Here is a 22548-nt window from a genome sequence, read left to right as displayed (position 1 = left end):
TCGGGTTGTAATTTGCTAAACCTTGACACAGTATACCAACCTCATCAAACAGGCATGGTGAGAGCTTTATCCACTATTAAAAATCACTGCAGATGGTGACTGCAGCCATGAAATTAAAAGATGTTTACTCCTTGGAAGGAAAGTTATGACCAACCTAGACAGCATATTCAAAAGCAGAGACATTATTTTGCCAACCAAGGTCCATCTAGTCAAGGCTATGGTTTTCCAGTGGTCATGTATGGATGTGAGAGTTGGACTGTGAAGAAGGCTGAGCACCGAAGAATTGATGCTTTTGAACTCTGATGTTCCAGAAGACTCTTGAGAGTCCCTTGGACTGCAAGGAGATCCAACCAGTCCATCCTAAGGGAAACTGGTCCTGGGTGTTCACTGGAAGGACTGATGTTGAAGCTGAAACTCCAATACTTTGGCCACCCCACGCGAAGAGTTGACTCACTGAAAAAGACCCTGATGCCCCCCTGATTGGGGGCAGGAGGAGAAGGGGACGACAGAGGATGAGATGGCTGGATGGCATCACCAACTCGATGGACATGAGTTTGGGTAAACTCCGGGAGTTGGTGATAGACATGGAGGCCTGGCGTGCTGCGATTCATGGGGTCGCAAAGAGCCAGACACGACTGAGTGACTGACCTGAACTGAACTGAAGAGGCTGAAGCAACAAAGGTACAGAGAGGCTGAGTAACAGATTACTGACTTGGACCCACTCTCTTTGCTCCTAACTCCACATCCTCTGACCTTTTTTTTTTTCAAATGGCCTTTCCTCAGATTTTATAACATCTTTGCTGTTAAATAACCACATTCATCACCCCCAATTTCTTCACGAAGATGTGATGTCTCCATTTAGATGTTTGGTCTCTTGTGAGAGGCTTGGTGAAACAAGCTCCTTAGTCCAGAGGGGGAGGCAGAGGCATCTGTAGATGGTCCTTTCAGTTCCATACACACTCTACCTGGGGACAGCCCTGATTCTACAGCAATGAAAGCTGCTGCCTTCTCAGTGGCACGAGCACTGCCTGTGCTTCTGACTCAACTCTTCCCTCCGTTTCTCAGTCACTGTAAACAGCTTTTTTCCAGCCCACTTATATCACTCACTGGCCTCTTTCTCTTCCTAGAACCAGAGCTCCTTGAGGATAGGAATAATGCTACATGGGTGTTCTCAGTGCCTAGAATAGCACAGGACACAAATAAGGTACAAACAAATTAATAACAAAGTTACAACGTGGGTTCAATCCTGTTTGTTTTAGGGACAGCCATCCCCAATGATGTTGACTATTTTCTTTTTCAATAATTACAAAACTCCCAAGAGGAGTCACCTATTTAATGCTGGGTACAATTTATGATGCTAAAAAGGCCTCACTGTCAAGGGGTAAGCAAATTCATGGCAGAGTGAAGGGAATTTTACAGATCTGTTTGAAGACTGTGGGTCACAAAACAGTTGATGAAGATGGGGGCTGTCAGATTCAAGAGGACTTTTCTTCATCACATAAAGAGTGCTGAGGGTCACCATGAATTCTGATTCCTGAGCCGCAGGAAGTTAATTACATGATGTTCTTTTAGACTAGGAATTAGAACATTTTATGCCCAAAGCCATATTACGTCACTGACTCTGACACTGGCGATGGGAACTCCAACTTGAAGGCATGATCATCAAAAAGAAACCTCATTAAAAAAAAAAAAAAAACTTCATGGCTTCATCAGTGCCTGCTACGGACGTCACAGTCAGTTTGGGGGAAGGTTCGATCTGGCTCCATTCTGCATTCAATGATAGAATAAAGTCTTTGCTAAGGACATTTTGCAGAGCAGCATCAATTTAGCAAGTCTTGGACTTGTTACAGAGACTCCTGCGTACTTTCCCTGATGAGGTCAAATACAGCCAGGCCCTGAGTGAAGCCACTAATGTTTTCTGAGGTGTCTATATACAGGTCTGGCCATTATTCCTACCTCTATGACATCCTTCTTCTGACAAAGGACTTGTATTTAAAAAGGCAGCTGCCTAGAAAAAAAAATTAACAAAAAAAAAGGCAGCTGCCTACCCTGCTGGGGTTTGTTCACAGGAAGCTCTATGTGCCCAAGGGGGAAGCTGGGCACAGAAAAACTGAAGCCTTATGAGCCTGGAATCACCAATGACTGAACATCAACTAAGGGGTAGAACACGGGGCGCCCCTAAGCACAGGCCCACACAGCAGGCATCTGCAAGATGACTTCAGGCAGCAGAACACTCAGGCTATCTGACACCAGGTGACAGTCCCATACAACCTGAGAAAGTCATCTTTTTTTTTTCAGTTCTTTTCCTGTCTTGCTTAGGTCAAAGAGAAACTATGAGGGTGGTTATTAAATAGCTATCTAACCCCTGAGCCTCCTGCAGGGAACAGTACCTAGCTATTTAATAGCACTGTTTCTTTGTGTTGATTTTTATGGATATTTTCAATTTATGGGAGTGATGCAAATTAATTTAAAAGGAGGAACTAATTTAAAGAAAATGCTAACTAGGTGATACATGGATCTGGTGAACATCTTGGTGGTGACATGAATGGCTGCCAGGGTAGATGTGAGTGATGGACAGGCCCCAGGTTGGGGGCGGGGCGCTCAGGCTGGCCCTTTCACACTTTGACTGTGAGACCTTGGTTTCCTCATTTAATAATGAGAACATTCATCCATAGTAATGAGAAAATTCATCCAAAACACCTTTTCTGTCTTTTCCTACTCTGGTGGCTTAAAACACTTCTGAAATTATGCCAGATAACTGAAGACTAGGATCTGGCTTGCCCAGCAGGAGAATCTTCCTGCCTGTTACATTTTCCCTGGAACCTAAAACAGTATCTAGGAAATATTAATACTTGGTGCTTGGTAATGTTTGAGTGTTTGATAATGTTTGAATAGATTGAAAAAGAAAAATGCACCCGTTTTACATATCTGGTGCATCAGGTGAGGCTCCCAACACGTAAAGACAGTGACTTTAGCAGCTCTGCAGCACAGTCTGAAATGAGGGACGTCAGCAAGGAGAGCCCGCCTTTATGGCATGAGGGAGGGTAACACACTCTCACCCAGAGACCCGGACCTGCCACATGGCCTTTCCCGGGTATCATCTAAGCTGTGCATTTGGAGCCTTTATCTCTGAATGCAGGGACAAAGATTAATCAGACTCCAATAAACATCTGGACTCAAGTTCCCAAGTTTAGTCTGGGGTGAGAGGTTAGGTGTAATGCGTCACAGTTGTCTTTTAACATACTCTCTGACCTTTAAAACCCGTCCTTCTGAGTACTGACACGTTAAATCTTAAGATATAACGCAAAATTCCAAACAGAACATAAAACATTTTCATGGAATCTTGGCTTCCCCTAGACATCTACTCATAGGCCATCAGACTTGACACACTAACGTCCTGGTCCCTTCAAAAAGAGGAATATTTTTTTAAAACTATAGCAAAAATACTTTAGCCACCAGATGCGAAGCACTGACTCTTTGGAAAAGACCCTGATGCTGGGAAAGATTGAAGGCAGGAAGAGAAGTCCCCTGAAACAGGATGACATGGTTGGATGGCATCACTGACTCACTGGACATGAGTTTCAGCAAGCTCCGGGAGTTGGTGATGGACAGGGAAGCCTGGCGTGCTGCAGTCCATGGGGTCCCAAAGAGCTGGAACATGACTGAGTGATTGAACAACAACAAAATAGCAAAAATAATGACCATGGCCACTACCACCGTGGCCAAAGACAGAAGAGCAATAGCCTCCATGTACTGAGTGACTGTCGCATGCCAGGTTCTACGTAGATGGTTTATATACAGCCTCTCATTTTATCCCCCACAATGCTGGGAGTAGGAAGCACTTCTCCCACCTTAAAGATGGAGGAATAAAGACTAAAGAAGTTTACGAGTGCCCCCAAGGTCACCTGACTGGTATGCGGCATGGGCTGCATTTCAGTCCAGTCCTGCAGGTATGTCTGCTTCTTTGCCTTCTCTCAGCACTTACTAAGCAGGTATTTATTGTGCATCAGTTACACAAAAGGCACGGAGTTCACTGTCCCCTTCAACATTCTTTGTACTTCTCCAGAAGTATTCTGAGAGCAAGTAACATGCTAACTTTACAAGTTAACAAGTTACCACCGTATTCTTGCTGGTGTCTTTTAAAAACTAACCAGTGCTGCTTATGATTTTTTTTAATTCTGCAATATGCAAATTCTTTCCAAAGAATATACTCTTGAAATCTGAGTATAAAATCCCAGCTGTTAAACATTTTTGCATCTACCCAACACTAATTTCTGAAACTAGACTCTTGTAAAGATAAACCAGTTTCTCAAAACTATCAGTAATGATCAATAGCTAAAAAAAAAAAACATAAAGGCACTAAGACTCTCTTGTGTGGAAGTCCCAGGATTGAAGAGAGAAAATAATTAGAGACACAAACAGTTCACACTCCTTGTCACATCTATCTCTTCCATTATGGAGGAAAACCACACCGAACATTCCAAGAAAGCAGTTAAGCTTGTCCGGTCCATCACTGAAAGTGTGGCATGACCCTAGGATTATTGCCATGAGATGCTCACCTTTCTCCTCCTGGCCTCGTCTCCCCTTCACTCTGGCTAAGCCTACTCTTCCTCTGTACTCTGCAGCCCTGACAGCCCTGATGTATAAACAAGCTATGGCTATGAGCACGCCTGGCCTGGTTCCTAAAATTCTCTGCTCCCTCTCTCCCCTGGATATTCCCATGATGCTCTCCTTACTCTCAGTGCTGAATAGTCCCACGATACACTCTTCATTGTCTTCCTTGAAGAACTCACCATTTCTACACCCTCCACTACTACCAGGAAACGCAAAAAGTCAACACTTCTGGCCAGGACCTCCTTCCAGACTTTTCCAAAAGCCTGCTTGGCTATCTCCACGATGCAAAAGTCCTACAATGTCTCAGGGGCATCTCCTCTCCTTCTCCTGACTTGCTGATTTCTGCCGACAGTGTCCCCACCAGTCTGGCCTCCCAGACTGATGTATCTTTCACTCTTCTTCCTTGCTCATCACTCCTGTCATGTGATGGCCAGAAGGTGTCAGCACTGAAGCCAATTCATCTGAGTCTAGACAAAATGCAGCTTATATGTGGCTATTTACATTTAAATTAAGTAAATAAAATTCAAAATTCAGTCCTTCAGTCACGTCCATCACGTCCTTAAATCCTTGAGAGTCATGTATGAATAACAGCTAGTGTGTTGCACAGCACAGTTTTATGGGGGTTATGGCCCCAAAAGCCCCTTACAACCAATTCCTTTGGCTTAACATTTACTAGGAATGTCTCAAGGGAGGAAACATTCCCACCAGATATGAGAGTTCATGAGTCAGATCCCAGCTCCCTCAACTACCCGACCAGGCCTGGGTCATCTCTCCTTGCTCCCGTTTCTGTGAAGGCTGCTCTGTCATACCCCATTCAGTTGTTACCAGCTGCCAGAAGAATCTTTGTAGCCCACACCAGGGACTGCGGCCTCTTGTCTAGTGTAAACGCTGATCACCTTTATGATCCCAACTCAACTTCCTGGCCTCACACCTCTGTTTGCACCCACAGAGCCTCAGGCCTCATCTTTCTCATGCTGCCCACTTCGTGCAGGGCAAGCGCTCTCCTGTCCCGCCCACCTGATGAACTCCTGTCTGCCTTCAGGACTGATTCAAGTGTTACACTCCCCAGGAAAGCATCCCACTGCCCAGAGGCCCAGGTCTTCTGACTCCCTTCAGACTCAGAGCCCTGCTCCCTGCACAGTATCTGAGAAAGGAGTGGGGGGTGGGGTTTGGATACATATCTTGAGCTTTAAAAATATTCAGGGTGGAACTTCCTTGTGGGTACAGTGGATAAGAATCTGCCTGCCAATGCAGAGGACACAGATTCAATCCCTGGTCTGGGAGGATTTGACATGCTGTGGAGCAATTAAGCCTGTGCACAGCAATGAAGACCCAGCTCAGCCAGAAAAAGAGAAACAAAAAATTTTTGGTTCCAGTCCACTCCCACCAGACCTACTCAACCAGCGAACACCCCACCTGCTAACAGGCTGGCCTGCAGAAGGTTGCCAGGGAGCTTACAGAGTAAGTCCCATCACATTAAGGGCTGTTTCTTTCCTTTTTTTTTTTTGTAATCTATGATGTGAAAAATCCATACTCACTCTTCAAAGAGCACAGCCTTCTTTCCCAACTGCTACTGGCTCTGGCAGAAGCTGAAAAGGAGACTCTGGAATCACAAGTAAGAAAATGACAAAGCATTAAATCATATCAGAGAATATGAATTAAGTGCTAACAGTCGGCAATAATGCCAGCCTCACTTGAGGCGGAGCCTTTCCTCCTTTGCAAAGGCAAAGTGCAAACATCCTATGGTTTTAAAGTTGCCTCTGGTTCAGGTCACTTCCCCCAGTTAAGCAACGTGCACAAAGGGCACGCAGGGCATGTGAGATAAAAAGCCTGACCAGGAGGGCATGCAAGCTGAAGAAGTATTCTGTGATGCAAACGAAGTATGGGACTGAGCTGGTGATTACTATGCTGCACAAATGAGAGAGGCAATAAGGGAAACAGGCATGCTTGGGTGAGAGGGGCTTCCGGAGGCTTCAAACTTAACTAAGACCTTCAAATAAAGGTTAAAACTCCCCTCTCTGTCTGGGGTTCAGTTCAGTTCAGTTGCTCAGTCATGTCCAGCTCTTCGCAACCCCATGGACTGCAGCACGCTAGGCTTCCCTGTTCATCACCAAGTCCCGGAGCTTGCTCAAACTCATGTCCATCAAGTCGGTGATGCCATTCAACTATCTCATCCTCTGTCGTCCCCTTCTCCTCCTGCCTTCAATCTTTCCCAGCATCAGGCTCTTTTCAAATGAGTCAGTTCTTCACATCAGGTGGCCAGACTATTGAAGTGTCAGCTTCAGCATCAGTCCTTCCAGTGAATATTCAGGACTGATTTCCTTTAGGATGGACTGGTTGGATCTCCTTGCAGTCCAAGGGACTCTCAAGAGTCTTCTCCAACACCACAATTAAAAAGCATCATTTCTTCGGCGCTCAACTTTCTTTAACAGTCCAACTCTCATATCTATACATGACTACTGGAAAAACCATAGCTTTGACTAGACAGACCTTTGTCGGAAAACTGTCTGGGGTTAGGGTTACCTAAAAGCTCTACTCAGAAAGAAAAGAGAGGAAGCTGGCAAACCAATGGGCAAATGAATACAATATTTCTACTAGAGTGGCTAACAAGAGGGGACTACAAAGCTCATAAGCAGGGCTGGACAGTACAGAGATGCTGGCCAAGACACCACAGCAGAAAAATGAGGAGATAGGCAGATGGGTAATGGAAGGTAAATCCACAAAACCCCTGAATTATTCCAGAGGGATCAAACAGTTAAACATAAGGGGGGAAAAGTACGAAAGTTCTAGAAGAAAACATGAGAACTCTGGAAAAAATCTTCCTCAGTAAGATATAAAACCTAGGGGCCATAACATAAAGATTAATAAGCTGACTGCATAAAAAATCTTTTTAAATGACACACGGAAAGGGATAGCATGAATAAGATTAAAATCTGTTGATACATATCAGGCAACAGACTAACAAAGGGTTCCTACAAATCAATAAAAACAACAAAATCTAATAGAAAAATGGGCAAAAGATTTGAACAGATAATTGAACAGGAAGGAAATACAAATGAGTCTTAGCTAAAAAGATGCTCAATCTTAACTTCATTTACAAGAGAAACACAATTTAAACCTCCAAGGTGATGGTGATCTCTGTTCCCCATACTGGCGAACAACAAAAGTGTAACAACAGACAGTGTAGCTGGGGCTGTGGGGTTGCCCTCAGCAACATAATTTTACATTCCCATTAACAAAATCTACAGATGGCATTTTGACAAAACCTGCAGCAATGTAAAATACACACACCTTTGATCAAATCATCTCTAATTTCCAGGAATTTATTTATGCTCATACCTGAACATATGTGAGAATAAGTTTGTACACGGTTATTTGTTATAGTATTACTTATCATGTCAAAAAAACCTGGAACTTACATGCCCACTCATAAAGGACATGTTAAGTAAGCGATGGTACAACTTTATAAACAAGTTATAGTGTACAGTCATTAAATGCAAATAAAATTAATATAAGCCATTACGTATTATAGGTTGGGCATAAAGTGAAATAAATAGGCTGAGCACTTCCAAAAAATAATTATATATGCTGCTGCTAAGTCGCTTCAGTCGTGTCCGACTCTGTGCAACCCCATAGACGGCAGCCCACCAGGCTCCCCCGTCCCCGGGATTCTCCAGGCAAGAACACTGGAGTAGGTTGCGATTTCCTTCTCCAATGCATGGAAGTGAAAAGTGAAAGTGAAGTCGCTCAGTCATGTCCAACTCTTTGGGACCCCATGGACTATAGCCTACTGGGCTCCTCCATCCTTGGGATTTTCCAGGTAAGAATACTGGAATGGGTTGCCTTTTCCTTTTCCAGGGGATCTTCCCAACCCAGGGATCGAACCCAGGTCTCCTGCATTGCAGGCAGGCGCTTTACTGCCTGAGGCACCAGGGAAGCTGTCTGTTCTATTTGTCTCTGTGGGTAATGACCCCTAAGGTACATAGTTAACTTTCAAAAGCAAGGAACAGAAGAGAATGGGTAGGATAACATCTCTTGTATTGTGTGAAAGAGAGGAAAATACGCATGTTATTGCTTACCTATGTGTAAAATGTTTCTGAATGGATGCAGAAGCAGCTGAGAACCAAACGAGTCGGGCTGGGAAGGGAGCTGAGAGGCTAGGGGCAGAGATGAGGGAGGCTGTTCACTGACATGAACCATACCTCTTGAGTTGCTACCATGTGTGTGTAAAAGGTTTTCCCTCTTTAATTAAAAAATACAACATAGGGCTTCCGTGGTGGCTCTGTGGTAAAGAATCCCCCTGCCAATGCAGGACATCCCTGCAGGGATCTCAGGTTTGATCCCTGGTCTGGGAAGATCCCTGCAGGCCATGGATCAACTAAGCCCATGCACCACAACCACTGAGTCTGTGCTCCAGAACCCGGAGCCACAGCTACTAACTCCATGTGCAGCAACTACTGACGCCTGCACCCCTAGAGCTTGTGTGCAACAAGAGAAGCCACCACAGTAAGACTGCACACCCCAACTAAAGAGTAGTGCTCACTGCAACTAGAGCAAAGCCCGCACAGCAACAAAGACCGGCACAGCCAAGAATAATTAACTCTTAAAAAATAAAATAAAAAATATAAACTCCTCAAATGCAATGGTCTATCCTATACAGTAGCCATTAGCCACATGGTAGCTGTTTAGATTTAAACTGATCAAAACTAGGTAAAGTGTAAAAATCAGTTCTTCAGCTGCACTAGTCACATTTCACATGTTCAACAGTCACAGAAATTCTATCTCCTTTATAGTTCTGGGAAAGGTACTGATAAGAGGATTCACTCTGTCTTGCTTTATACCATATCACTAGCACCTGATTCCCCATGGGGGCTTTTGCTTTAAGAACCATCCAAGCCCATGGCCCCCTCCCCTGCTTCTACCACCTAGGGCAGTACTGTGGCCAAGGAAACTTGGCCGAGCCAGGCAGGGCCTGTGGACAGAGGATCAGAGAACTGGAAAATCCTGCTACTCAATCCTCGGGAGAAGGGGCACAGCCAGAGGAGAGGCTGGCAGATCAATAAGGGGCTCAGCTGGAAGGCAGGTAGCTTATATACCCTGCGGTATATCTTCTAAAAAATCATACTGGCAAAGAGACAGGGCAATGAAACATGCGCCATGTGCCCTGAGCTAGCCCAGCACCTTCAAAGCATCAGCCTCTGGGGTCAAGATGCAGCTGTGGCGATAGTCTGAAATAACCACCTGCCTGAAACCATACTTTAAGCCAGGCAACCCCACAGGGATACAAGCCAGTCTCCCACTGGATAAAAGAGAAGCCAAAAGCCACTTGATCCTTTAGCTCTATGGACCCAAGTCTTCCGACTCTTGGGGAGCCTGGGACAAGCTTTCATTCGAACGCTTCTCTACGAATGAGTGCCAGTGTATGCACTGTCATTGGCTGAGGGCTGTTCTCAAAGGTAAAGTGCTAGAGCATCACAGAAGTGACTATCTGTCACAAGACTCAAAGAAATTAAAATAGCCCTCTGTATGGGCATGCAGTGGCAGAGGCCTGAAATAGAACCTCAGAGCCCCAAAACACTCTCCCATCTCTGGAAGCTGTGCTCTGAAGTTATGACTGATTTGAGTTGTTGTATGTCAGAAACCAGCACAACACTGTAAAACAACCGTCCTCCAATCAAAAAGCGAGCTGAAAAGACTATTGTTTAAAAAGAGGAAAAGCAACGAGATTACAGAGGGTTCTGACATTTCTAAAGGAGGGAAGCTGGTCTACAGTATTTTCTAGCTAGTGTGAGACAAAAAGGAGCTCTCTTATAAACAGCCAGCACTTTGATCAGGATAAGATTTCTGGCTTCCAGTACGAGGTCCAGCATTCAGAGCCCTTTGTGAGCTGGTCCCTACCTTCCTTAACCAGAAGCTCTTCCCCAGAGATCTCTGTAACTTGGGAAAATCAGCATCAGAAAAAAAACTTCATAGTTAAGAATAAAACACACTTTTGTTTGGAACTCTATCCAAATAAGTAAAAATCAAAAGCTGTCAGTTCTAAGATCAAAAGCAAATATGGAACAAAATAACTGCCGCCTATGCTAATTCTTAGAACAGCGAATGAATCTCATGTGGATTGCCTTAAAAGTATGCTAAATCCTTCCACTTAACATCTGGTTGTCACAGTGCTATCATTCAGGGGACATTTTTGCAAAAATATTTTACTTACAGCTTTCCCAAAGGCCTCCCAATCCTTTGAGCTTCAAGTCCCTCCCTTCTCTTCATCAGTTAACAGGTCTCACATTGCCAGACTGCCACCCATTACAATCTCCACACGTCAGTCAACCAGCCCCCCAACATCCCTTGCTGTGATTTCATGAAATTCTGTCTCTGTCAAGAGTTATAATTTCACTTTCTAAGGTAGGTCTCATATTTGTAAAATGTCCTTATGTCTTGGGAGGGACAGATAACCAAGACATGGATGCTCCAGGAGCCTGGCTGGACACCAGGGTTAAAAAGGGAGGAGGCATGATGGGGTGGGACCCAAGTGCATAAGTGGCAAGTCCAGCAATGGATAGATTCCTGTTATAACTGCCACATTCCCCCTAAAACCTGGAAACTCCGGGGAATTCGTTACCAGATAGGCTGATAATCTGACCTTCTGGTGGGGGCAACTGAACTAGCTTTGTATTTTTCTCCACTTCCCCATTTTCTGTTGATCTGAACTACACACTCTATCTACCCCCATCTTCTAACAAATCATTCTGGCAGAACTAGGCGTTATCTCCTTCAGTGAACCTTCCCTCAGTCCCCCAGCTGTCAGTAACCTTGACTTCCTTCTGCATGCCAACAAGTATTTGTGATCTGTGTCTTCTGCTGTAATATGAAAACACTGGCGGCACCCTGCACTAGGCTGCAAGCTCCGTGAAGACAAGTCTTACTACATCTCTGCAGGTGCCACGGCACTTTAGCATCACCACGCCTTCCCTCGGTGGGCACTTAGTATAACACCAAACGACAAACAGGCAAGCCATGAATCACAGTACTGCCCCACCAGCGCCACTGCGGGCCATTCCTTCACTCTGTTCTTTATGGTCACTAACAAAATGAGCATTCCTCACCAGAGTAGCTTTAGAGACTCCAGAGGGGCAGCTGAGACCCAGAGAGCTTAAGCAAGCTGTCCAATGGCACACAGTTCTTCTCTTCTTCTGCCCCACTCCACTGGTGGCTCACAGTGGCCCACAGCGTGACATGGAAGGCCATGGACAAGTTGGAGCCTGCCCATCCTTCACATGTCATCCTCTTGTATCCTGCCCCCTATTTTCCTGAAAGATCTACAATCCTGACATGGCATACTCCTTCACACCCACAGGGCTTCCGCACAGTGGCTCCCCTACCCCCAGCACAGCCCTGCTTGGGGGACTTGAGGTTACATCCTTCAAGTCTCGGCTAGGAAAACATTGTGTTGTTGTTGTTCAGTTGCTCAGTCATGTCTGACTCTTTTGTGACCCCATGGACTGCAGCTCACCGGGCTCCTCGGTCCATGGATTTCTCAGGCAAGAATACTGGCATGAGCTGCCATTTCCTCCTTCAGGGCATCTTCCCAACCCAGGGATAGAACTCGCATTTCCTGCTTGGCAGGTGGATTCTTTACCACTGGGCCACCTGGGACCACCCCACCTGTAAATGCTTCTCTGAGGGTCAGCTGTGCAGTTCCATAACCTACGTTCACGTCTCTGCTCTGTCACTACCAGCTTTGGGACCTCGGCAAGTCACACAACCTCTTGGAGCCTCAGTGTGGGGAGAAAATCAAATGATGCATGGAGACTGCTCAAAGCAGGGACTGGACGGTGATGAGTACTCGCTGCACAGCTGGGAAGCACTGGCCTGCTCTCCTGGGAGGAGCTGCACAGCCGTGCCACTGAAATTGAGCAGGACCCTATGGGGCCCTCCTGGGCACAAAAGCCTTTCTGTGCTCCCTCCTTATCTGTAGGAAATAGGTTTCATTCAGCCTCCTTGACTTTCCCTGAGTTCCACAGGGCAGATTCAAACAGTTGCTAATCAGGGAAGAGAGGGGCTGCAGAAACAGAGGAGTAGTCGAGAAAGAAAAGTTCAGCCTTGGGGCAGGGTCCTGGTTCCTCCTCAAGGAACACACAGAACACTATCTTCGATCTCTTCTATAGGAACTAAGGCTCCCACCCAGATTGAGGATGGTAACTTCAGGCTGAGTGTAAGATTCCTGGAGCACAGCTTTGACCTCACCACCAACCAAGCAGAAGAAAGCCACAAACCCTGCAGCCCTCAGCTCTAATTTGCCTTTTAAAAATGTCTCCCCTCAACCCACTGGGGGAGTAACCTGTCCCCTTCGCTTGGCCCTGCAATACATGTACTCTGCTCCAGACTCCGCCATTTTGGGGTGTCTGTCCGCACTGTGTATTGTCCACACGAACTTGTGTTCAGGAATACGCCTCCATCACCCTGCACTGCTGCTGTGCCAGGTCTGCTCAGACGCTTCATCAGTAAGCAGCTCTCTGTCGCTATCTTTATATTCCCAGAGTCTAGCCCATAGCTCAGTTCCCAAACTTCATCACATATCAGGCTTGAATCCTCTTCCGGGTACATCACGAGGCAGATACCCAACACCAGCAGCCAAGAGCCACAGCTTCTGGAAAACCACCTGAGCAAGGCTGCTGTCACTCTGGGTAAACATTTTACAAGAAGAGGATCTCAACGTGCAGCCCTGTAAGCACCTCTGCTCACACCTTCTGCAGGCAGTACTGTTTTCCTGAAAAAGCAGTTTCCTTGGAACAGCTGGAAACGCTCCGATGACGGGCAACAACATGCTACATGGCTGCCGGGACTGAATATATGATCAAGAGGGTTTCCGAAGGTCTAGTTTAGGAGAATATCGTGATCTTTCTTGAAGCGGGGACTATCTTCATGGTTAAGGAAGACTTTGGTTTGCAAAAATTACTTCTAGATGGTGTGTGCTCGGTCGTATCCAACTCTTTGTGACCCCATGGACTGTAGCCCACCAGGCTCCTCTGCCCATGAGATTTTCCAGGCAAGAATACTAGAGTGAGGAGCTATTTTAAAGCTCCAGGGGATCTTCCAACCCGCATCTCTTGCGTGTGCCCACATTGGCAGGCGAATTCTTCACCACTAGCAACGTCTGGGAAGCCCCTAGGGGACCCTATGTCTCAATTAGGGTTTCTCAATCATAGCACAAAGGACATTTGGGGCCAGATTAATTCTTTGTTGTGAGGGGCTTTCCTATCCACTTCCTAAGCATTGTGAGAGTAATTAGCAGTATCCCCTGCCTCTAACCAGTGGAGAGAGGCCCCCAAGTTTTGATAAGCAAAAATGTCTCCAGATGGTGCCAAATACTCCCTAGGCGTAAAGCTGCCCTCACTGGAGACCTATTTCTACAGGAAGTGAACCCACTCAACTCCAATCTTTATTACGGCAGTTAATCAGTGAGGAACATTTTTAGTCACTCCCCAAATCTACTTTGAAACATTTTCTTTCAGTGCTCAGGAGTTTTTTTTTTTTAAGGGCACAGTCTTGAAGCTGTTCTTTTTTTTCTGCATTTTATTTTTAACTTGAGGATAATTACTTTATAATATTGAGTTGGTTTCTGCCATACATCAACATGAACCAGCCGCAGATATACATATGTCCCCTCCCTCGTAAACCTTCCTCCCACTTCCCTCTCCATCCCACCCCTCCAGGCTGTCACAGAGCATAGGCATTCCCTGAATCATACAAGCAAATCTCCACTGGTTATCTATTGTACATATGGTAATGTTGCTAAAGCTGAAACTCCAGTACTTTGGCTACCTCATTCGAAAAGGCCACTCACTGGAAAAGACTCTGATGCTGGGAGGGATTGGGGGCAAGAGGAGAAGGGGACAACAGAGGATGAGATGGCTGGATGGCATCACCGATTCAATGGACGTGAGTTTGAGTGAACTCCGGGAGTTGGTGATGGACAGGGAGGCCTGGCGTGCTGCCATGGGGTCGCAAAGAGTCGAACACAACCGAGCGACTGAACTGAACTGAACTGAATGTATATGCTCCTCTGTCCATGGAATTCTCCAGGCCAGAACACTGGAGTGGGTAGCCGTTCCCTTCTCCAGGAGATCTTCCTGACCCGGGGATCTTCCTGACCCAGGGATCAAACCCAGGTCTCTTGCATTGCAGGTGGATTCTTGACTGTCTGAGCCATCATGGAAGCCCTGTATGTTTCAATACCATTCTTTCAAGTCATCTAACCCTCTCCCTGACCATAAGTCTATTCTTTCTGTCAGTGTCTTCTCTGCTGCCCTGCAAATAGGATCATCCATACCATCTTTCCAGATTCCATATACATACCTTGCCAGGCTTTCAACCCTGGCTGCACAATACCCAGGGAGCTTTACGAAAAGAAACAAAAACAGATTCCTGGAATTCCTAGGCCCCACCTTCAGAGATTCAGATTCAGCCTGACTGGGGCAGAGGTCAGAGAAGGTTCTAACAGGCAGCCAGATGCACTGCCCAGAGACATTTCATTTGATTCTCCCTTCTCCCCCATCCTTTGAATCTGGCATTGTTAAAAGCCAGCAAGCCATTCTGCCAAAATGAGGCTAAGGGAATTTGTTAACATCTTCATTCTTAACAATAAAACATTCTCTGCATACTCAATTTCTTGGCCTGCAGATGACTTGCCAGAAAGAAGGGAATTTAACTCTATAACCACGTGACTTTCCCATAGCCTTATAGATCTAAAGACTGCTATCCTAAAGGACTATTTTTTTTTTTTGGCTACACCATGCGGCATGTGGGATCTTAATTTCCCAATCAGGGATCAAACTAGGGCCCCCTATGTAGGAAGCGTAGTCTTAATCACTGGACCACCAGGGAAGTCCCTTCCATAGGACTTTCTGTGAACAAAGAAATGTTCTCTGTTTGCTCTGCCTAATATGGTAGCTGCTGGCCACATGGCACATGAGCACTTGAAATGCGGCTAGTGTGACTGAAGAACAGAATTGTACGTTTTATTTAATTTGAATTAATTTAACTTTAATAGCCATATGTGGCTAGAAAGAAAGTGAACTCGCTCAGTCGTGTCCGACTCTTTGGACCCCATGGACTGAAGCCTACCAGGCTCCTCAGTCCATGGAATTTTCCAGGTAAGAGTACTGGAGTGGGTTGCCATTTCCTTCTCCAGGGTATCTTCCCAACCCAGGGATCGAACCCAGGTCTCCTGCACGGCAGGCAGACGCTTTACTGTCTGACTGTAAAGGACAGTATGAAAAGTGTTTACATCCCTGCAGGGTCATAGAAATAAAGAAAAGCTGTAACAGCTACTAAATTTCATACAACTGTGAAACTTACAAAACTTTTTCTTTTTTGAGGGGGGGGATAACGGCTCTACAATATTGTGCTGACTTTATGTCTTATAACATCTAAACTCGACAGTCCTTAAATTATCAAATGGGATCCTAACATATTCCAGTAAAGAATCTTAGGAGAAATTTTTAAATAAATTTTTTTTTTTAATTTGCAGAACTAGCTTCCCATCAAATTCCAAACACTAGCTTTGAAGGTGACATTCTTGGCCTCTTCTTCTGAACACTCACCGCTGTAATGACTGATCTAGTCGTCAGAATAACCAGAAGTTGGAAAAGTATATGGCACGTGGAAGTGGATTTCCACAGTCTCAGCAGTTTACTAGCCTACTAGGATAAAGCATTCGTTTGCTTTCTTTTCCTCCAGACCCAGGTAACCTTTGAATCGAACCTCTTACTCCCAAGATAGGCCTGAACCAACCACACACACTGCAAACCAAGGTCATCTCTAAGGTTTTTTTTTTATTCCCTCCTATCATTAAGTTTCATAATCCCTTACAACTGCACAAACCACATTGACGCATTCATTCTAGGTAACACAGATTCTCACAGAGCTAGAAGGTCATATATTTTTAAAGCTTAAAAAATAGGCAATTTTATCGCACTGTAAAGGCAACGGATGATATATCGCAGTTCAAGACATTCTCAAAGGCAGGCCTTTCCAAGCACAAAAAATTCTTACCTCTTCTTGGCTTGAACTCCCCTGACCCATCGCTAAGCAAAATTAGTATGAGCCATATAGTAATGAGTTAATAATTCTCCAATAATTCAAAGTAGTGGTCACTCTTCATACTAATAGGTATTTACTGAGTGCTTATCATGTGCTGGGCCCTGTGCTTTACTTTATCTAAATCTCACCACTGCCTTCTAAAGCAGGTATTATTACCAGAAGCTGAGGCTCAAAGAGGTTAGGTAACTGGCCCACAGCCCCAAAGCTACCCAGTGGTAGAAGTGGGATTTAGACCTGAGTCTCTCTGATTTTTCTGGTGGGACCCCTCAGCGTTATGAACAAACATGTAGTTATAATATTCAGTACCTCACTGAGTCATTCTCCCTGTGATCAGCTGCAGCTCAATGAAGGGAGTTTGGGGTTGCAGGCTTCAGAAATTCTGAGCTTATCCTTACTTCAGAAACCACCCCATCCCCCATGGACCTCTCTCTCTGTCCTGGGGCTTCACCAGGCAGGTGGGAAGAGGAGTCTTGGGGAACACTAGTAATCCTAACAGCACGACTGCACCCAAGAGGATAAGGCAGACGTGTGCTGCAGAACTTTCCAAACACCATTATGGGAGTAGAAGGTGGTAGGATCCCAGCTACACATCCCAAGGGAGAAAGAAAGAGATTTTAGGTGGGAGTAGGGGAGAAATCAGGAGAGTGTTTTCAAGGGGACAGACAAGTTAAGACTCTAAGGGGTAGGTAATGTTTTGTTAAATCAAAAACAAATGGAGACCAGCCTTGAAGATTCCCTGAGCAGATGATACTAGTGTAGCTACACAAAGCTTAATTTAACTTATTTCGGAAGACTCACTTATGTCAGTTCTCGCTCATGTCCCTAGAAATCATACGCAAAACCTGAACTGTTTCCCAAGGTTGACATGAGGTAACTACTGACTAATTCCCTATTATTTAAGAAAATTCTAATATTATAACCATCTACTGTAAAGAATAAACCACCACTTCTTTCTCACTATATAAGCTGCTTTACTGCAGATGGTGATTGCAGCCATGAAATTTAAAAGATGTTTACTCCTTAGAAGGAAAGCTATGACCAATCTAGACACCATATTAAAAAGCAGAGACATTACTTTGTCAACAAAGGTCCATCTAGTCAAGGCTATGGTTTTTCCGGTAGTCAAGTATGGATATATGAAGAAAGCTGAGCGCCAAAGAATTGATGCTTTTGAACTGTGGTGCTGGAGAAAACTCTTTAGAGTCCCTTGGATGGCAAGGAGATTCAACCAGCCCATCGTAAAGGAGATCAATCCTAGGTGTTCATTGGAAAGACTGATGTTGTAGCTGAAACTCCAATACTTTGGCCACCTGATGCGAAGAGCTGACTCATTTGAAAAGACCCTGATGTTGGGGAAGATTGAAGGCAGGAGGAGAAGGGGACGACAGGGGATAAGATGGTTAGATGGCATCACCGACTCAATGGACATGAGTTTGGGTAGACTCCAGGAGTTGGTGATGGACAGGGAGGCCTGGCGTGCTGCAGTTCATGGGGTCGCAAACAGTCGGACACAACTGAGCGACTGAACTGAACTGAACTGAAGCTGCTTTAAAACAGTTTATCCCTGAGCCTCGTTCCACTGTTTTGGTTTTTACGCTCCTGGTTTTGTCTTTTTGGAGTGTGCACAATAAATTTTTACTAATTACTACTACTCTGGTAATTTACTGGTTTTACTTGTTTTATTTCTGAACTTTTGACAATTTAGACATTAGAGATTCCATGAAGAGCATTCCCAGAGCAGGTGACAACCTAAAGAAAGGCAGCAGAGGGTAGAATGTGTGTTCACTAGCTTGGGTTAGAGCAAAGGAAGCAGAAAAGGAAGGACATCACGATGCAGAAGGGGAGGTGGGCAGGGTCTCCAAGATCCCAGACTGAAGGGCTGAGGCAGCCATCAGAGAACCTAGCAAGTACCAATTAACCATCCCAGGACCTGTTTTGCACCCCAGTCCTGGCACTTTCAGGCTGTGTGGCCTCACGCAAGTCCTTTCTCCTCTTTGGGCATCAATATTCTTAAAGAGGGTACCAAGGATCCCTTGCTGGTCCAAAAACCTAATTTTAGAAAAATAAACTTATGCCAGGGACACAGGTTATTAACTTCTGTAATTTCTAACTTTCTATATTAAAAAATGTTGATAAAAATTTATTAGTTACAATAAAGTAAGCCCAGTGGTTCAGAATGGGGGCTTTGAGGTGACTCAGTGTGTCCTGGGAGGGACCCATCTCTGAATCCCTCTCATTTTTCCTCTGAGAAATGGGCACAATGGAGGCACCTACCTCATATGGGGGTATTGGTAGGAGTTCGACAGGTAAGGTTTTCAAAGGTGCTTAGGAAAGGGCCTAACACCCTGTTTTTGCTTACTGTATGTCAGCTCTTATTAAGAAGAAGCTATTTTTAACCCCAGCCAGGTGGAGTCTGCCATTAGGGATTTCTGAGCCGGTGAGAGGTGAGATCTTTTCTTTACCACTCAGCCCGCGGGCACAGAAAAGGATTCATACAGTGGCCTGCTGGCACAGCCTTTCAGTCTACAACCTCTTCCTGCCTCCTTCGGCCAGGCCTCCTCTACTCCCCTGCGGGTTCAGGGGTACACAACCCGCAGGAGCAGCCAGCGTTACACAATCCGCATTTCCAACTGCCAGGAAGCCCTGGGGATGCCGAGGTTGCCGGGCGGTGCAGTCGGGGTGGTTGGACCAGCAACCTGACTGACAGGTTGAGCGGAGGAGAGGATGCAAAGGAACTGAGGCAGGGTGGAGAAAGAGCTGAAAGGCTGCTGGAGGTAAGTTATGGTTGGGAAAGGTCTTGAGGGGTGCACATGTCTGGGGCAGGATGGAGGCAGATGACAGCAGCTGGCAGGGCAGCTGAGCTGTAGCCTCCAAACCATTGAGGCACTTGGGGAGGGGCGCCTACGGGCTGGTGCAAGCAGCGGGGAGGCTGAATAGAAGCGTGCAGGTCCCGACCAGTCCTCATCTTGTCTGGGTGCTTAGGGCAGCAGGCAGCCCGGCCCCGGGAAGTAGGGACCAGGGATTCAGGAATGTCAAACCTATCCAGGTGCAGGAAGGGAGAGCGCAGGGGCTGGTGCTGGGGCTGGGAAACGGAGGAAAAAGGGAGGTACAGGTCCCCAACCCTTTTTCTGGAAAGAGGTCAGGCAGTCCGGACTCGGAAGTGTAGGGTAGGTCATGGGGCCATTGGGGGAGCCCGGGAATATTCCCTCCTAAATGCGCACCACCAACCCCCTCGCCTCCCACCCCGACCGGCACTCACCTCACCTGACCTCAGCCGTCTGCAACCCCTGCGCTATCCAGACGTCCGTCCCTGGTCCTGGCCCCCAGCTCGGACCCGGCTACTGCGCGGAGCCTGGGAGCGCATCCGCTCTCAGCTCCAGGCCCGCCTCTGCTGGGCGTCTTAAAGGCGCAGTGCGCGGGCCTACGTCCCCCGACAGAAAAGCTGGCTCCGCCCCCGCGCTGCTCCCAGGCTGCCGCGTTCCGTCTTGGAGGCTCAGGGGCGAGAACTCCTAGCTCTTGGGCATTCCCAGGTCGTAGGGTAAAGCCCGGAGGATAAAGTTGGTATTTGACACAACCCGATCCCACCAACCTGTCTCTAGACATCCTAGAGCACCTACCGTGTTCCCTGTGCAGCCCCAGGTGCCGGGGAAGGGGAAGGGGTGGCAGAACCCAATCACCCCCGCCTCGGCCCCAAAGCTTTGACTGGAGCCTGGGGGAGGGCTGGAACCCAAAGGGCCACACACACTTCCACAATACGACGACAGAATCCTTTGCGGCATTGTTTATTTTGCGTGCTCAAGTCGCTCAGTTTTGTCCAACTCTTTGCGACTCTATGGACTGTAGCGCGCCAGGCTTCTTTGTTCATGGGACTTCCCAGGCAAGAATACTGGAGTGGGTTGCCATTTCCTTCTCCAGAGGATCTTCCCAACCCAGGGATCGAATCTACATCTCCCCTGTCTCCTGCCTTGTAGGCTGATTTCTTTACCGCCAAGCCGTTTTCTGTTCAGAGGCTCAGTCGTATCCGACTCTTTGCGACCCCATGATTCGCAGCACGCCAGGCCTCCCTGTCCATCACCAAATCCCCGAGTTCACTCAGAATCACGTCCATCGAGTCAGTGATACCATCCAGCCCTCTCATCCTCTGTCGTCCCCTTCTCCTTCTGCCCCCAATCCCTCCCGGCATCAGAGTCTTTTCCAATGAGTCAACTCTTCGCATGAGGTGGCCAAAGTACTGGAGTTTCAGCCTTAGCATCATTCCTTCCAAAGAATCCCAGGGTTGGGGGATTCAGAATGGACTGGTTGGATCTCCCTGCAGTCCAAGGGACTCTCAAGAGTCTTCTCCAACACCACAGTTCAAAAGCATCAATTCTTCGGCGCTCAGCCTTCTTCACAGTCCAACTCTCACATCCATACATGACCACAGGAAAAACCATAGCCTTGACTAGACGAACCTTTGTTGGCAAAGTAATGTCTCTGCCTTTGAATATGCTATCTGAGCACCTACTGTGTGCCTAGCATTGTTGGGCACCACACCCGCCAGTGACTCAGGCTAGATCTCTACCTCGGAAGGGCTTGGAGGGACAGACAGATTCACAGGCAAGCAAAGTAACCCTGCCCTATGTGGGGCATCTCATTTGGTGCTGTCAGGTGGGCACTGTGCTCTTCTGAGACAAGGAACTTGCCCTGAAAAGCACAGAACTGGGAATCCCAACCCTAGATCATCCACCTCCAAAGTTCTTGGGTGCAAAACTCACCATCTTATAAATTTTTCAAGCACCATGGGTTAAATCCCCACTATGGCCATTTCTTCATTTTAAGGACAATTAAACCTCACTAGGCAAAAAAAAAAAAAAAAAAGAAGGAGTGTATAAAAGTCATCACCCATTAAAACTCAAATACTGTTTCTGTCTAGTTTATCTGCCACCAAGCCTACGTTTTTGAACATCTGGCCTCAGTTTACCCCCTCAACAGCATTTTAGCACCCCAGGGGCACTGGGGCTGAACTCTACTACCTCAGCCTTTGCCAAGAACTCTCATCCTTTCCCACTTGGCCTGGCTACGCCTTCCTCTTTTCCATATTGTTGTTCAGTTGCCCAGTGGTGCCTGACTCTTTGTGACCCCATGGACTGTAGCATGCCAGGCCTCTCTGTCCCTCACCAACTTCCAAAGTTTGCCCAAGTTCCTGTCCATTGCATCTGTGATGCCATCCAGCTATCTATCCTCTGACGCCCTCTTCTTCTGCCCTCGTCTTTCCCTCCATCAGGACCTCTTTTTCATATCTCAATTTAAATGCTACTTCCTCCAGGAAGCCTTCCTTAAATTCCCTTTGGACCCACACTATACTGTGGGCTCCTTCCATCAAAGTATTTATTCATTCATTTCACAAATATTTACTGAACACTTACTACGTGCTGAGCCTGTGTGTGTGTGTGTGTGTGTGTGTGTGTGTGTGTGTGTGTGTGCGTGCGCGCGCGCGCACACGCGCAGTGGTAGCGGCGGCTGCAGCAGCAGAGGTGTCTTCCTACTGTACTGAGTCTCTGGCTTGCCTGCTTCTTGCTCCAGATCTAGGTGGGATCAGTACTCAACAGGACTTTCTCGGCCGTTTCAATCCACCACAAAGGCAGCCTCAGGCCTGCCAACCTGGCAAAACCTGGCTGAGTTGGGCAGGTCTTGAGTTCTAAGAATGGGACACAGATGAGAAGCACCAGAAATGTAGCTAAGAGGAATCTCCAAGGCCACTGGAAGCCCTGTAAAATCTGCCTGTCAGGGCTGCTGGAATGCATCCAGAGTATGGGGCAATCTCCCTGGCTGGGGCCAGAGCATGTTGGACAT

At 46.6% G+C, this 22548-nt stretch overlaps 1 protein-coding gene across 5 annotated transcripts in view; it reads right to left on the bottom strand.

Annotated features, from left to right (window-relative positions):
- ABHD6 (abhydrolase domain containing 6) overlaps positions 1-20119 on the bottom strand; it is a 48367-nt gene extending 28248 nt beyond the window's left edge. For 2 of the 5 annotated variants that reach the window (XM_027522775.1, XM_027522778.1), the window contains exons 1-2: positions 19981-20116; positions 6153-6217 (exon numbers count right to left, since the gene is read on the bottom strand). The gene's annotated coding sequence lies outside the window, so the exon portion shown is untranslated. Of the gene's footprint in view, positions 1-6152; positions 6218-19975 lie in introns of all 5 variants that reach the window. The other 3 variants (XM_027522774.1, XM_027522777.1, XM_027522776.1) reach the window with 3 other exon arrangements.
- Positions 20120-22548: the final 2429 nt, after the last annotated feature.

This window comes from Bos indicus x Bos taurus, chromosome 22, assembly GCF_003369695.1.
Source record: "Bos indicus x Bos taurus breed Angus x Brahman F1 hybrid chromosome 22, Bos_hybrid_MaternalHap_v2.0, whole genome shotgun sequence".
Classification (NCBI taxonomy): domain Eukaryota; kingdom Metazoa; phylum Chordata; class Mammalia; order Artiodactyla; family Bovidae; genus Bos; species Bos indicus x Bos taurus.
This window is presented reverse-complemented; position numbering and strand designations above follow the sequence as displayed.